Source organism: Falco peregrinus, chromosome 13 (genome assembly GCF_023634155.1).
Source record: "Falco peregrinus isolate bFalPer1 chromosome 13, bFalPer1.pri, whole genome shotgun sequence".
Taxonomy (NCBI): Eukaryota; Metazoa; Chordata; class Aves; order Falconiformes; family Falconidae; genus Falco; species Falco peregrinus.
Genome location: NC_073733.1, coordinates 2,081,983 through 2,096,715, shown reverse-complemented (window position 1 = coordinate 2,096,715; position 14,733 = coordinate 2,081,983). Strand labels below are relative to the sequence as shown.

At 47.7% G+C, this 14,733-nt stretch overlaps 1 protein-coding gene across 4 annotated transcripts in view; it reads left to right on the top strand.

Moving 5' to 3' along the window:
* Positions 1-9,004: 9,004 nt before the first annotated feature.
* Positions 9,005-14,733, top strand: part of ZNF185 (zinc finger protein 185 with LIM domain) — a 49,855-nt gene continuing 44,126 nt past the window's right edge. For all 4 annotated transcript variants that reach the window (XM_027783588.2, XM_027783589.2, XM_027783586.2 and 1 more), the window contains exon 1: positions 9,005-9,118. The gene's annotated coding sequence lies outside the window, so the exon portion shown is untranslated. The remainder of the gene's footprint in view (positions 9,119-14,733) is intronic.

Here is a 14,733-nt window from a genome sequence, read left to right as displayed (position 1 = left end):
GGGCCAGTTCATGCAGTTCTGGTTTGCATTGGTCAGCCACCTTGACCTTTTTTTTTTTAATTACCTTTTTCCCTAGTCTGTAGGGTTAAATATTTAGAGCTTGAATTCTGGAGTGCAATTCTTCAGCAGCCTGTTGTTCAAAAACAAGTCCTGTGGTTCCTAGGATTTCTGGAATCTGCTTGTGTCATCCCACATCCCATTTCAGTGGGAGACAGTTGCTGCTTTCAAAGACCTGAGCTGTGCTAGCCTCAGTGTGATGCATCAATGTGCTGGCAGAAATTCACTGTTGATGGAAAGGCTCTTTCTTGTCTCGCTGTTTCTGTAAGTGTGTACCAGTGCCTCATCAATATGAAAAAAATAAAAATTTTGACATATAAAAAGAACACTCAAATGTTGAAATCATGCCTGGCTGAGAGACATGGCTTTATTTCCCAAGGTGTTGTAAAAGGCCAGGCATCTCACCAGCTTTAAGCAGTGAGGGAGGACTGGAGTGTTTGTTCCTGCATTTTTTTGTAATGTAGTCGACTGACACTAAACTTGAAGCTTGTTACTGGAAGAATGGCCTTTTGTGAAAATGGGAAATTCAGATGCACCTCTATGTGCAGTAGAGGTAGCCGCTAAACCCAAGCGGGCAAGTACAGAAAGCCCTGAGGGACAGCAGGTTCTAGTTCAAATGCAATGCTGCACAGAAAGGCTGGTACTGCTTTTGGGACTCGTGGTGCAGCGTAGCAGGGAACCAGCTCCTCATCTGTGAAGCCGGGATAACACTGCCCTCGCACAGGTGGTGCTGAGAGAATAGGGTTGTACTGAAGTGAAAGGAGCAAGCGCTATGGTTACTTGAAGTCAAATGTAAAAATAGGTAAAAGCACCTTTTGGCCTGTAGATGGCATTTCCCAGCTAGATCTGCCACGCAGCTGCTGTCGGTCCCAAAACTGCTGTCACTCAGTCCTTGGACCCAGTTCCAGTGGAGGGTTACTCATCTCCTGTGCCTTTGGAGCACTGTCAAGGTAAGAGGTGAAGGTAACAACCAGAAGGTGCTACAGAAACAAGAGGCACTGGAAGTTCAAGTCTGCTGGGTAAAAAGCAGCAGGCAATATGGTTTCCCTCTCGTGTCTGGCTAATACAAGAAAGGTAAACCAGAGGTTTGCTTGAATGGGGGCGAGCAGTTTCCCAGAGCCAGGCATGGAAAGAAGCATTGCATCATGCTGGAGTTGGTTTGACTTGGTACTCCCTATATAATTAGGTCAATTCCCAGCATTTCTTCTGGCAGGCTGACTAGCTTCTGTTTTCCAAAACAGGAGTAAACAGGCCCTGTTGCTGTGCTGGAGCATGACATTGCTGATGCCTATACCCCTCGCAACAACAGAGGACCACCCTTGCTTTATCCATAGCCTCTTCTATCCCCGATCCAGCCTCCTCCTCTCAACTAGTTTTCTCATCCTAATAAGCACCTGCATAAGTCCCATCTTGTGTTTTATGGGCAAGCCAATGAGATCCTTCTGTACTTGCCTGCCTGTGATTTGTCATGCTGCCGCTTTGCAACCTGTATCTTGTGTGTGTCAGCAAGCGAGCAGGTGGCCACAAAGCAAAATTGCCATTATCAAAATTTCCTTCCAAATACCTAGGGTCAAAGGCAGTTACAATTTGTCGTTCTTAGTAATGCTCAACAGGAGCTGCTAAAGACTTCAAAGACTCTCCTATGACACTTGTCAAACTTCTTATCTCTCTCGCTTTGCTTTCCTGGCTTCTTGCTGCAGCTCCTAATTTTGCTGACCTGAGACTGGTTTTGGTTTGATAAGCAGTGGAAGAGATAAAGGAGACACCTTCCATTGCTTACGCTAGAGAAAGGAGAGGGAAGGGAAGAGAGAGAGGGATAGAAGTGCTTTTCTTAGTGGAGTTAAGGTAATGACCCCATTTCCCCTCTTTCAGAGAGACTGCAAAGGAGGCACACACACAGGCGGGGTGTTAGAGGCGAAGAAATACCTTTCAGTCTTGGCCTTGGAGGGTGGGGGAAGCTCTTGTCCAGACACACCTCAGTACTAAAAAGGAAAAAGGGTGGCTTTTGTAATTACTTGAAACAGGTAAGAGGAGCAGTGGATGAAAAGCAGGTCAGAAGTTATCTTGCATGTCCAGTGAGCAAATAGGCATGGAGGCAAACTTAAGTCAGGTCTGAGGTGGATACATAGGAGCTTCCAGGTGGAGGATGGTGTTTGCATTGTGTGAGCATGTGGTTACCTCTGTAGAAGCTCAGTACCTTCAGCAACCTCTAAAAACAGGGATCTGCGATGCATTACAGTGCTCAAATGTAGCCTTTCGTGAAACTGAAAGGGGTGCCTTTTCATTCGGTAGATCCTTCCATATGTTGTTCAAATCTGCTGATACTGGTGGTCACCAAGCACTAGTGTGAGTTCCCAGACCTTTTAGCACTGCAGAGCCAAACATGGGCTGGGTTCTGCTCCTTGAGAGAATTGTTTACCAAGTTTCGCTAATGCTTGTGCAAGCCTTTGGAAAGTGCCAGGTCCACAGATGCAAGTGATGGTGCAACTTGGTTCTTATTGTGGGAGAAGGAAAGCAACGTGTTTGCCTCGGAGCCCAGAGGAAGCTTGCTGAGCTGGTGATGAGAAATAAATAAGCATCTCCCTACTTGCAACAGAGCATGTTTGAGGTGTTTCTGTTACCTGATTGCACATGCTGTTTTACTGTCTTAGCAATGCCATCAGGCTGGCACTTAGCCACAGCTTCTCTTTTGTCCTGCGTTTGCTGACAAGATCATTTTGTCTCAGTGCTGAGAACTCCTGACCTCCTGTGCAGGTGTGTCTACATGGCCATGGTGAGATTATTGTATTCTAGCACTAAACAGGCAAGGATACACGATTCTGTTCTGCTACCTGCTATTAGGAAGGTGAGGTCTGGCATTTTGGCAGTGCTTTGTAATGACGCCTCATGAAAAACCAGTTTGATTCCCTTGTAACAAATGGGTGTAGTGGTTTTACACCCTTCTACTCATCGCAGCTCTGTTCAAGCCTCTACTGAGGCTTTGGTTTTCTGTCACCTTGGCAAAGGCCGAAAGGATTGATGGGTTAGTCACCTTCCTTCCACCTTCAATGCAAGGATGGGGGCCAGTTAGTTACACATGAGAAAACATTACTGAAAAAAACCAGGAAATGTTCTGATGGAGTCCAGAGTTCTGGAGAGGTGTTGACTAATTTTTCATGACTACAAAGTACCAGAAAAAATCTTAAGAATATATTGTAGCAGCTGTTCAAACACAAGCTGGACTAGGCAGGAAGGCTGCCTGCCCTGGGCAGAAGTCCGCTGCTGTCATAGGAATGACAAGAATTGCTACACTACCCAGTGTAACACCTTGCCATAAAATTGGTTGTCCTGAATTTTGAGAGTTGAGCAGGTTCCTACCTCGCAGACATTACTGTTTCTAAAGGTATGTGTACTGCACTTCTGGAAAAGAACATACTGTAGAGTTACACAAACTGGTTTTAAACAGGCTGTTTCTGGAAGTGGTAGCAGTGTGCCCATGACAGGAGAGTTTGGAGCAGGTTGATTTACCCTAGCAAGAAAAGACTATACAGTGTGGGCATAACTGCAGTTCAGAGCCAGCCCAGCCTGCTAGCCTGGCCGCCTGCCTTGCTAGCTGTGAGCTTTCCTGTGCTTACCTCTGCATGGCAGCTTGTCTGCTGGGATTTGGCTAAGGGATCCCCTCTGGGACAGCTTCTGGACTTCAGGAAATGGAGAGTTCATCTGTCAGAGTGCAGGCAGTATTTAATGCCTATTACGCTTCCAAGAAAAAACCCCAAACCAGCCCAGCCCCAAACAAGAAAAACTTTGCTTGGAAAGTGTCCGGTTTGCAGCTCAGTCCTCAGTTTTTCTGTTATGATTTCTTGAATGCAAGTGCCCTTCACGCCACATTCTCTCCTGGATAGTTGTTTTACACTATGGTCAAGTCACTTGTGTTTCTCTCTCCTCCCCACCCCACCCCCCAACAGTCTGAGTCCTTTAAATCTTTTGCTGTTCGGCGTTCTCTCCAGCCTGTGAGTGGTTTCTGTGGCTGCAGCTTCCTTGTGTGATGTAATTCTCATGTCTTGCTGATCCCAAGTGATCTGCTTTGCAGTGCATCAAGAATTTAAGCAAGGCAGATAAACAGCAGTATAACAAGCATCGACCAATGCTGACTGTGAAACATCTTTGAGAGGTGCTTGTGCTCTTCTTGTAAAGCAGATTCAGGGAGAAACCATTTCCTGGTAAAGCCAGATACTCCAGGCTGAAATTTTACCTGCAGCTTTTACAGAAAAATAATGTTTTCTAACTGGAGATGGGGGGAAAGAAGCTGCTTTTGACCTGCTCCTCTCTCCTCCCCTGCTGCAGGAGTGTGTCCGTGTCCCTGGAGAAGGTTGTGGTGTTGTAACAGTGGCAGGGCATTCCTCCTACTTTGGGCCTGGCTGGCTTCTCTGGCACACCTGGATGGCAGCATTAACTGCACCTTTGGCTCGTGGCTGAGGAAGGAATCCAGATCTGCAGCAGGAGTGGGTGCGTGAGTGGGTGGGGGTTCAAGCCAGACCCTCTTGGTTTTAACCTGCTACACAGGCAAGAATAACCCTCTTGGATTCTGCTCCTGGACTGAAGATAAGGGACTTGTTGTTGACTTCAGTACAGTACATGCAGGGTTTGCTCCAGAGGTACACAGGTTAACTGTGCTGTTTCCAGATGAAGGCTGCTCTTGCCAGTGAGACTGATTTTGGTGGCTTTTTCCTAAAGCATTGTGAATTTGTAAGTATATAACCTGTAGCTGGTAGCTTGGAAAAGCAGCTACTTCTTGGCAGTGGTAGGAGTTACAGTTTTGCTAGCTTCAGAGTAGTATCAGACCATAGCTGTTGCTGTATACATTAGCAAAAAAGACCCAATTTCACTCCTCCTACACACATATGTGTGCGCACACACACACACACACACACACAGAGCGTATTAGATGGATTCCTAACATAAATCTGGAGTCTTAATCCCCAAGCCTCTTCTAGAGGCTAGGGAGATGATGCTCCTTATCTGATTGTCTCAGTTAAGTGCCTTAAAGTGAAGTAAATTGACTCTGCAGTCTTACTGGACATAGCTTCTTGTCTGGAGGGACCTGATCGTGCTGCATTTCGGTGGCCCTGTGCTGTGGTGTTCTTCGAGATGTCACACAGGCCTGCCACTTGCTGGCAAAAAACCTTCTGCCTCTGGCCACTGCTATGATTTTGAAATGCCATGTCATTAGAAACTGAATATGCTCCTGTAATTATGAGGAAGAAAACCACCCATCAGGGTTTCTGTGCCTGCTGGTGTGAGTGACATCCAGCTATACTTTGGGAAGAGTGGTTTATCTAAGAGCTTAATTGGGATAAAACCACAGAGACTTGTTTGGGACTGATTATGCCTAACTGTTCAACCCGCTGAGCACCATAGATGTACTTACTGAGCTTTGTTTGCAGGACGGGAGTCTTATGAACTGTAGTGACACGACAGCCCTGGAAATCTCCAATTCAAGATAAGCTGTCTGCATGGCTGGCCATGGCTATTTCAACTGAACAAAGAGTATGAAAAGCCTTTTCGGGGGTTGGGGGGAGGAGAGATGTGTTCCTATCCTACTGCCCTTACTGGGAAACAAAAGACAAAGCTGTTTACATTAGTATACTTGTATACTGACGTGTGTGTGTATGTATATATGTATATATACACTACATTTCCTGTGATAATCTAGTGTCTCTGGCCCTTTGGTGTTGTCCTAGTCCATGTGAGAAAGATAGAAGGCCCCTTTCCATCTTCTAGTCCTGGAAAACAAGTGTTCATGAGAATTCCTTCTTCCCAGACTTTTTAAAGTGTGCTTTATCTTTCTTCCTTCTTAATAGGGAAACCTACTCCCTTAGAGGTCCGTGATGTTCATACTGTCCTTGGAGCATCCCCTTCTCTGCTCCTTTTCAGCCAGAGCCATGGCTAGGAGAGTTTCCCTGCTTTACTCTTCTTGCAGAAAGTGGTGTGTGGCAGCCATGTGCTAAATGGTGATGAGTGCAGTGTTTTAGTGGCATGATGCTGCCCTTGGTGATCCTCCTGTGCAGACCTCGAGTCTCTGAAATGCACAAGCTTGACTTCCCTTGCAGTTATATTACAGCAAATGAAAGCAGCTCCCCTGAAGTGAAGGGCTGCACTGTTCAAAACAAATGAGAGAGACCTAACTGGAGCTGCGGGGTAGGTCTCAGGTTTAATTGCAATGATAAGCTAGTACTTTTCAGACAAGGTACTAGCTGAAGCACAGGCATTGCCACAGTGGAGCAAAGTGCTTGCAGGACACATGGGTACCTCAGCACTGGAGGGGCCATGCACCAAAGGGGAAGAAGCTGTGTGTTGCTGCTGTTCACAAGTGAATCATGGCTTCTTAAATAAAATGAAACTGCACACCACTGAAATGGGAAATTAGCTGAAAGCAGAATAAAATCCCTTTTATTCTGATGTGGGCATGTGTAGCAGTTGTAGCAGTATCATAGTTCTTCCTTGGCTTTCCCAGACATCATTAACTCTCCTTTTGCTTCACTCCCAAGAAGCTGTATATGGCCAGTGTGATGTACAGCAGTGAGTAGGCAAGTATTCTGCACTCAACAGGTGTGCTGTGCAGCAGCCGTACATCTCAAATATGTTAGCCAGCAGCTAAAATTAGGTAGTAGCGTTTGCACCAGAAAACCATGGCTACGTTAACTGAAATAAAGTGTCTCCTCCCTTTGTCCCTTCTCTCAGGAGCATCGCTGCAGGATTAGCACAGTGTGGAGAACCCTCTGTGGGACTGATGCGGATTTCAGACTGGAGTAGCAAGGTTGCTGACTCCTGAAATGGACAAAGGCTGTTTAAGGTCAGTGCTGAGTCAGTGGGGCTTTGGGTGGCATCAGGAGGTTCAATGTGGAGGCTGGAAACTGAGGACACTTCAGAGAGTTGAGTTTGACAGAGGTTGAGTCATTTGACAGTTCATGTTGTGGAGGAGAAGCATTTTGCATGGCATTTCTCCGTGTCTCACTAGGCTATGTGCTGCACAGTGTGTCTTTCACTGACAACTTGTGCACCCAAGTTGTGTTGGAGCTGCCAGCTTGGAAATACATTCTCTGCTGTTCTACCTTGCCACCACACCCCTGGCTTTAAGGCCTGTCTTTGGAAGTTTTGTACGTGTGCTTGGACCTGTATTTTCAAGCAAATAACAAAATGTTACTTAATACTGCACCAGTCTCCTCTTAGTTAATTAGAAAAGCAATTCTTTGCTGTGTTCCGTTCTTCTGAGTAAGAGAGCAATGCTGGTAGACCACTATTATTTTAGCCTGTTCAGAATAGTTGCCTGCATCTAGTAAAACCACACTCAGCTTCTGTGTGTATTGTTTCAGGATCTCCTTATCCATTTCTTTTGGTGTTTAATATTAAGGTCCTCATAATAGGTGCTGCTAGCCTTTTTTTTTTTTCTTTTTTTTTTTCTTTTTTTAACATTCATTGTGGAACAGTGTATTCACACTGGGGAGAAAAGCATAGTCCTTAGACCCTGGGGTCCCTTCTGCTTGCTTAGCAGAGGACCTATTGTACCCAAAAGGCTGGCCAGGCTGTTAGTCACTATTATTTCAGGAAGAAACCTGAACGAACCTTCAGCAAACAGTGGGATGACTCAGAGGTTACTGAAAATAAGGCTGCATTGTCAGCTGGAACCCTGGAGCAGAGGATGCTTTACTGATGTAGGGTCTGGGCTGTGTTTCAAACAGCCCACTTTAAACATCCTAAATTTTCCTGAGTTGGACACCTCCCTGTGCCCACTCTGAGCTCAGGGTGTGGCTTTGTGAATATTACATCTTCTCTCCTGTGCTTATCTCAGCTGGGATCACCAGCAGCCTCTAGGGAAGAAAGCTCAGCTGAGCCTGCGCAGCAGTTGGCATTGCAGCATGAGTAGATCAGAGAGAAAGATCTGGGATTGGAGTAACAACGTTGACATCAGGGCTTTTCAGACATTATCTTCCTTGTGCTGCTGGGAGCCAGGGATGGGTTATTAGTGCTGTTATAGCACATCCCAGCCCAGCCTGCTTGTGGTTTGCCCACCACCTCACAGCAGATCTATCAGAGGGCTGCAAGGAGACCACAGGAGCACTTCTCTCCAGCAACTCATATACTACAGACTTGGCATTACTTCTAATTGCTTCACAGGGGCAGCAGAAAGTGTGTGCTAGTGGGTACAGAAGTGGGGAGTAGTCCTGACAGATGCTTGGCTGGGGCTTCATCACCTTCTTACCAGCCCATGACAGTCCTCGGCTGAAGCCCTGGCTCTCAGCAGTGCTCTGAACTCATGTCCCCAGCCACCGGTCTTTAGGAGTTGGCAGAAAGTGCATCCACGGGTCTCGCAGTGCCCATTCAGACTCGCCAAGCTGGGCCTCAGGGATCTTACAGTGACCACAGCAATTAGAAGGGGAAGTAAACTGAAGAAGAGCAAAGTACCTGGCAGTTTCCTCTGTAGTGAATAGTGATAATCATAGCTGCACACCTTATTTAAATAGTTAAAGTAGACAATCGCTATTGAGTGCTAATTACAGTGCCAGTCCCTGATGCTACCTGGGTACCACAGCTGTAAGCGGCTCTGAAATTCAAGGGCTTTCTGGTACCTGCATAGCAGTGGGGTGCCTGCTCCCCTTTCCTGCTGGGCAAGCAAGCCTGGCAGTGCTTGGCCTGAGAAGTTTGGGGGGGTGGGGGCTACTCTCTGCTGTCCCAGTGCAGCAGAGGGCTGGGGAACATGGCATTTGCTGGAGAATGCAAAGAATGTAAAGGAGAGCTTACAGGGAGGGGAGACCATGCCGACTGAATGGAGAAACCTGTTTGATTCCCCTGAAGGGCAAAACACACCCAAGTCTCCTCCTCAAAACAAGGCTTGGCTTCCAGGAGCCAGCCCTCTCGGTCCGCCCAGCAGGTGAGCGCTCGGCTTCACCCACAGCTGCCTTCGCTGCCGGGGAGGGTCGGGGAGAGCCGCTGCGCCCTTGAGGGCAGCAGTGCCTAGAGGTTGCGTGCAGCCTGCTCCGCATCGGCCTTGCTAGGGGAAGGCACAGCTGAGGAGCCTCTGCAGGTAGGGCTGGGCAGGGAGGCTGGTCCTGGGCGCTGCAGAGGACAGCTCTCCGCCGGGTTTCACCTGCTCTCTGCCTGGGGAGGAGGAAAAGGCGGGCAAGGAGGGCTGTCCTTTCCTGACCGGCTGGTGCGGGGATCTGCTGGGGGTGAGGGAGGCTTGAACCGATACTTTAAATCCTCCTCCTGCCTGGGGAAATGAAGTTTCTCCATTGTGTTCTGGACCAAAGTGTGCATCTAAAATGGTTCATGAGTACTGCAGGGATGGTGTTAGTACAAGTACACAAATGAGGCAGAAGAGGGGAGGTTTGGGTATGGGTCTCTGTTGCTTACCCCATCTGATCACTGAATTCCCTTCCTGCCCATTGCCCCGCATCTTTCCCAAATCTGTCCCCCTCTTAATTTACTACATAGAGCAGGGGGCATGGCAGTGAGCTAACTGGGGAGAAGTCTGTGCGTGGGTAGGAGTGAGCAGGATCTGGACAATATGGGTAAAATTTGAGCCCGTGTCCCTTGACAGCCTCTCAGGAGGTTTTGGGTAAGCTGCATCACTTTCTGCCTCTCCAGTCCCACCTCCTCAGGACTCATGCGGGAAGGAGAAGGCTGCAGACAAGGATTTTTCACTGTCTCCTGCTCCGCCTTGTTTTGTTTCTCTCTGAATTAGTATGAAATCAGCACCCTGGAAAGGAATGGTAAAGCTGGTACAGAGGAGGTGAGCACCTCCCTCAGCCTTTGCTTCATCCTACCACCAAGCTTGGCGAATGCCTTCTCCATTTGTTTCCCCATCTCCACCCCTCTGCTTGGCCCTTGACTGCTCCAGAACAAATCCGTAACAGGAACATGAGCTGGATTCAGCTGGGCAGGTTGCTCCGCTGCAAGCTGGGGAGCAGAGATGTCCTCCCTCATCAGATTGATCAGGACTTTGTATTTAGGCTAGTTTATTTTATTCATCCAGTCAAAGAAACAGCATTAAATTTGTTCCCCAAAATTTATCATGTTTTAATTGGAAGTCATAATTTTCCATAATTTCCAGATGACAGATTTTAGTTTTCTTTTACAAAAATGTAGGTTTTTTTCTTGGTAGAAGTTTGTACCTTCTCTGTGATGTCATGAAGCTTCAATGGGATTTTCTGTCCTGCTCTGTTTGTGGGTCTGATTCAAATGCAAAGCTCTGCCTTCGAAAGGAAAACAAACTTTTCATTCCTTCTTGCTTTTCATCTTTATACATCAAGGCTTAAGGTCAATGGCATGTGGGTGCGGTAAACATCATTATCCTTCTTCCTCTTCAAATACAGAAATTAGTTGAGCAATTAGGAGTTAATGCCTTGTAATTAGACTAATGAAACTATATACCTAATATGGTGAAAAATGATCTAGTAATTTTTGGCAATAACAGCAGCGAAGTTTTGTGTTTGGGGGTGGTCATACTGTGTAGGTTTGTACAGCTCCTAGCACAACAGGAGCCCCAAGATAGTCTCTTGGGATACACAGGTTTGTGTGCCGCTCTAATTAAGTTTATGCCACACTTCCCTGACTTCAATAGCTGACATCTTTGCCAACTTCATCTGGTCAGAATGATTTTTTTAATTTTTTTTTTTTTTTAGTTTTGTGGTGTATGTGGTTGCAAGTGAATTAAAAGACATTATAATTGTGCATTTGCAGCTTCACAACTGTTGTCTTCGACACGGCTGAAACATGTCTGCATTGCTCATATTAATGAATTCTGTGCAGGCTTCCCCATGGCAATTGCAAGTTTTCATCTCTCTTTTCCCCGTGCTCGGGAAAGAAGAGATATTAGCTGTCCTCAGGCAGCAGTGACCAAGTTCCTGAGAAACTGTGGTGCTGGGCTGAGGCTCTTCGTAGAGATCCCGCACAGCCAGTCAGGCTCTTCTGGAGCTGCAAGTGCCTGATGCTTCTGTGGTTTGTATTCAGGGTCGTGTTGGCCACCCTGAAAAGGGTGGGTGCACAGTTTGATGACCATGATGCAGTTTAAATTATTTGGCTAGTGTCATGGAAGAACTGTGGCAGAGGCATAACATGTCACTTGCAGTGGAGTAACCATCCATCCTCTCCAGCTGACACCTGACTCGTCAAACACCTCCAGCAGTGGTTCCTGGGGAAAAGAACCTCCTCTTGTAGCCTGGCCTCTCCTTAGAGCATCTCTGCATGCACCGAGCAAGGTAGTGATGAGCTTTTGTATTGCATGAGCCTAGAAGGGTTGATTTAAGGTTGCTTGGACTGCTTCAACTATTGCATTCCTAATCATTCGCAAGCTTGACTTCAGAAATCTCCTGGTGTTTCTTAAATATCACCAAGTGTATATGTGATGGTATCAGTGTGAAATAGTCACTGTGTGGAAAAAGAAAAAAGGAAGCATGAAAAGCTGGTCCTTCGGAGAAGCTAAGCATTGTCCAAAACATGAGGACTCTCACCCTGCCTGTATGGATGAGCATTCAGCTGAAGTTTAGTATTAAAAACCTTTCTGCTGTTCAGAGGCAGTTGTGCATGACTTTATCCACATTTGAAAGCCCAGAGCCATCCAGTTACTCCTAATACTGAGCATTATCAAGACACTATAATGTTATTTGCCACTGAGGCACAGTCCAAGTCCTGGAGCGTGCCTCAGGCTGTGGGTCAGGATTTTCAGACTGACTGACAACCTCCCACTTCAAACTCATTCAGCCACCTGTATGCATGAGGTGGGATGAAATCCTAAATTGCAGGTTGCAAGTTCACAGCGTGAAGCCTGAAGTGTAATTCCTGTTGCCACTCATTTCCCCAAGTGTAGACAGTGGGACGGAAGTGTCCATCCTTCCCAGGCACAGGGTGCCACTCAAGTCAGAGTTCAAAGGTGAAATAAATCTAGTTTTAAGAATGCTGGCTCAAAACCATCACAGCCACTGGGCACGAAGCGCTAATCCAGCATGAACTTCCTTTACTGGTTCAAACTTGCTGAAATGAATGCAAAGGGTTAACTTTGTTCTGGCAGGGTTTATGCTAGATCAGGTACAGTCTCTCCAAGCTGCTCTCACTTCACAGGAGATCAGGTAACAGCTGACATAAAGGCATAACATTGGCACAAAGTTTGCATTGTGTGCTCTGGCTAATGCATGAGAAATGCAAGTATGTGCCCACGCCTAATCCAGATCACTGGAGGGCAGTCTGACAGTGCACAGATCTGGATTAGCAATCCTGCAACCTGAATGCTGCCTTTCTGGGGCAGGGTGTCTCATGGCTGCATGTAACCTATGGAGAACAGCTTTTTTCCCTGGCTTTCCTTCCTGTGGGTTTGTGAAAGGTGGGCTTGATCTGAGCATTAAATCAAGGTCCCACCTTTCACCGTAAGGGATGGAGAGTAAGGACTTGGAGCCTGATTTAAGTCTAGATGACAGAATTCTCAGCAGAGTTTAGGAGGTTCAAATGAAGAAGGTTCAAACCTCTTGCAAGCTTTAAATGCATTTTAATTTGAGGACTGTGAAGGTCAGAATAGGCATCAATTATCATTAAACCAGGATACTCTTCTGCGTGACTGACCTCTCAGTCTGTTTGCAGCTGAGGGCCAGCAATCAGGTCACTGGCCAAGTCCTCCATTAGTACACGAGTTCCTAGCTGGTGAAATGAGTTTTGTGCTTCTACCCAGGAACAGGAGGAGCATGTGAGAGCTCCTTGGAAAGCAGCGGGACAGCACGGGTGGTCTCTGCTAACAGGCAGCAGAGCCCAGAGATGCTGCTGGATGAGAGTCGGCAGGTCAGGATTGCTTTGCAGATGGTCACATAAGTGATGCCACGTGGGCTTTGGGCTGCAGGAAAGTAACACTGGTTTAGGACACAGTTTGTCATCTATTAATGACCCTTCTGTTGTGGCATCAAGAGTTTAACTCCCTGTTTCGTGGACTAGGGAAGGCAGCGGTGCATGGGTCAGTTGTGGGGTACCTGTCCAGAAAGGGTCTGACTGACACTGCATGTCCAGGTGCAGAGCATCTCACCATGCAGCCCTCACAGGGACCAGCGCAGTGAAGTGGGCCTGGTGCCCCAGACATCAAAGGCAGATCCCACCCTGAGCTGGAGAGCGAGGCGCGGGCAGGAGTGCTGTAACATGAACTCGGTAGCTGGCCGGGGCTGTGTGGACAGTTCAGGAGTCTAAAGGCACCCTGTGGCGCTTCCCGGGAAAGCTGTATTTATGAGATCAAAGCAGCTCTGCTTCCTTTCCCAGAGCATTCATTTAGTCCTCAGAACTAGGTCCAATGTCGGATCCAGCTCATCGCCAAGATGAACGGAGGGCAAGGTGGCTATTAGGCACAAAGGGGCTATTACTGCAAGTGCCCTACAAACTCCTGACAACAGCAGGCTGAAAAAATGTTATTAACATTTTAAAGTTGCAGTTGAACCATCAAAAAGGAGGATGGCTGGCAGGTTTTTTCTTTTGTGTGTTTGCAGGTAATAGGGGCTACAGTCAGCTTTTAAAGAATACTAAGTGTTTCATCTCCTGGGCTATAATTACATCTTTTTAAGTGGCTTACATGGAAAGCAGAATCAGTCCCAATTAAATGATGGGCTGCTGATTTCAGGCACTGGAAGAATTTATTAGCAAAGACTGCTGGTCTGGCTGTAGATCAGCTCCTTTGCAGACGACTGTATGAGCGGGCAAGGATCTGTCACCCTCGCCCTCCGCCAGCTGCAGCTCTGTGGCCTCAGGGGGAGTGGTGGCTACGGGGATGGACAAGAGCATGGCTGTAGTTACCCCCTTGTTCAGCCCATGGGCTGTGCTCTGTAGGGATTGCTCTCTGCTGGGGGTCAGAGAGGAGTCTGTGGTGCCCGAGCCGTCTCAGCTCCTCTGCTGGTACCAGTGACGATGGTGCCCGCTGCTGTGCTCGTGTGTGTGTGTGTGTCATCTGTCCCTGGGCAGCCACACGGATCTCTCCAGCTTGTTTCAGGTAGCACAGCCACCTGCTCGCCTGGCAGGGTGAGGGTTTTCGCCAGGAGCCGCTCTCTGAAGCGCTGCTGAGAGACAGAGGCTCTGTGCGCCATTAGCAGCGGTGGCATTGCTTGAAGCGCTTTAAAAACACCAAGCGCGTGGAAATCCCTGCGACTGGGCAGGGACCACTGCGGGAGGGAGAGCCTGGCTGCCCGCAGACGGGCATGCCCTGAAGATTAAAATCTAAACAAGGTTTTAGCTCCCCTTTCCTTCTTAAATAGCTTGTAATTGCTTTCCATCACGTGGTGAGGATCTCCTAGTTAGTGTCTTCAGTGGGAGGCAGCTTTGGCAGCCCCCGCACCCTTCCTGCCCCAGAGCAGCTGCCTGCCCAGCTCTGCAGCACCCCGGGGGCTCCCAGAGGTGGGCATAACCTGCTTGTCAAGGGTCTTGGTAGTGCTCTGTGCCTTTGAAAACCAGGGCTTTTGTGTAAGTGGTTGGCATGGATTTAGCTAGCAGCTCCATTTGAAGCATGCAGTCTCGGGACACGGTCTAATAGGATTTTGGTCCTGCACAGGCAGAACATTTATTTCTTCCGCTGGGATGCTCATGTTGGATGCTTTGTCAGCAGGAATTTAGCCATCGTAACACCCGCTTTTGTGGGTCTGCTGTTGCCTGGGCCATCCCAGTGTTACATCCCAGAGAGTG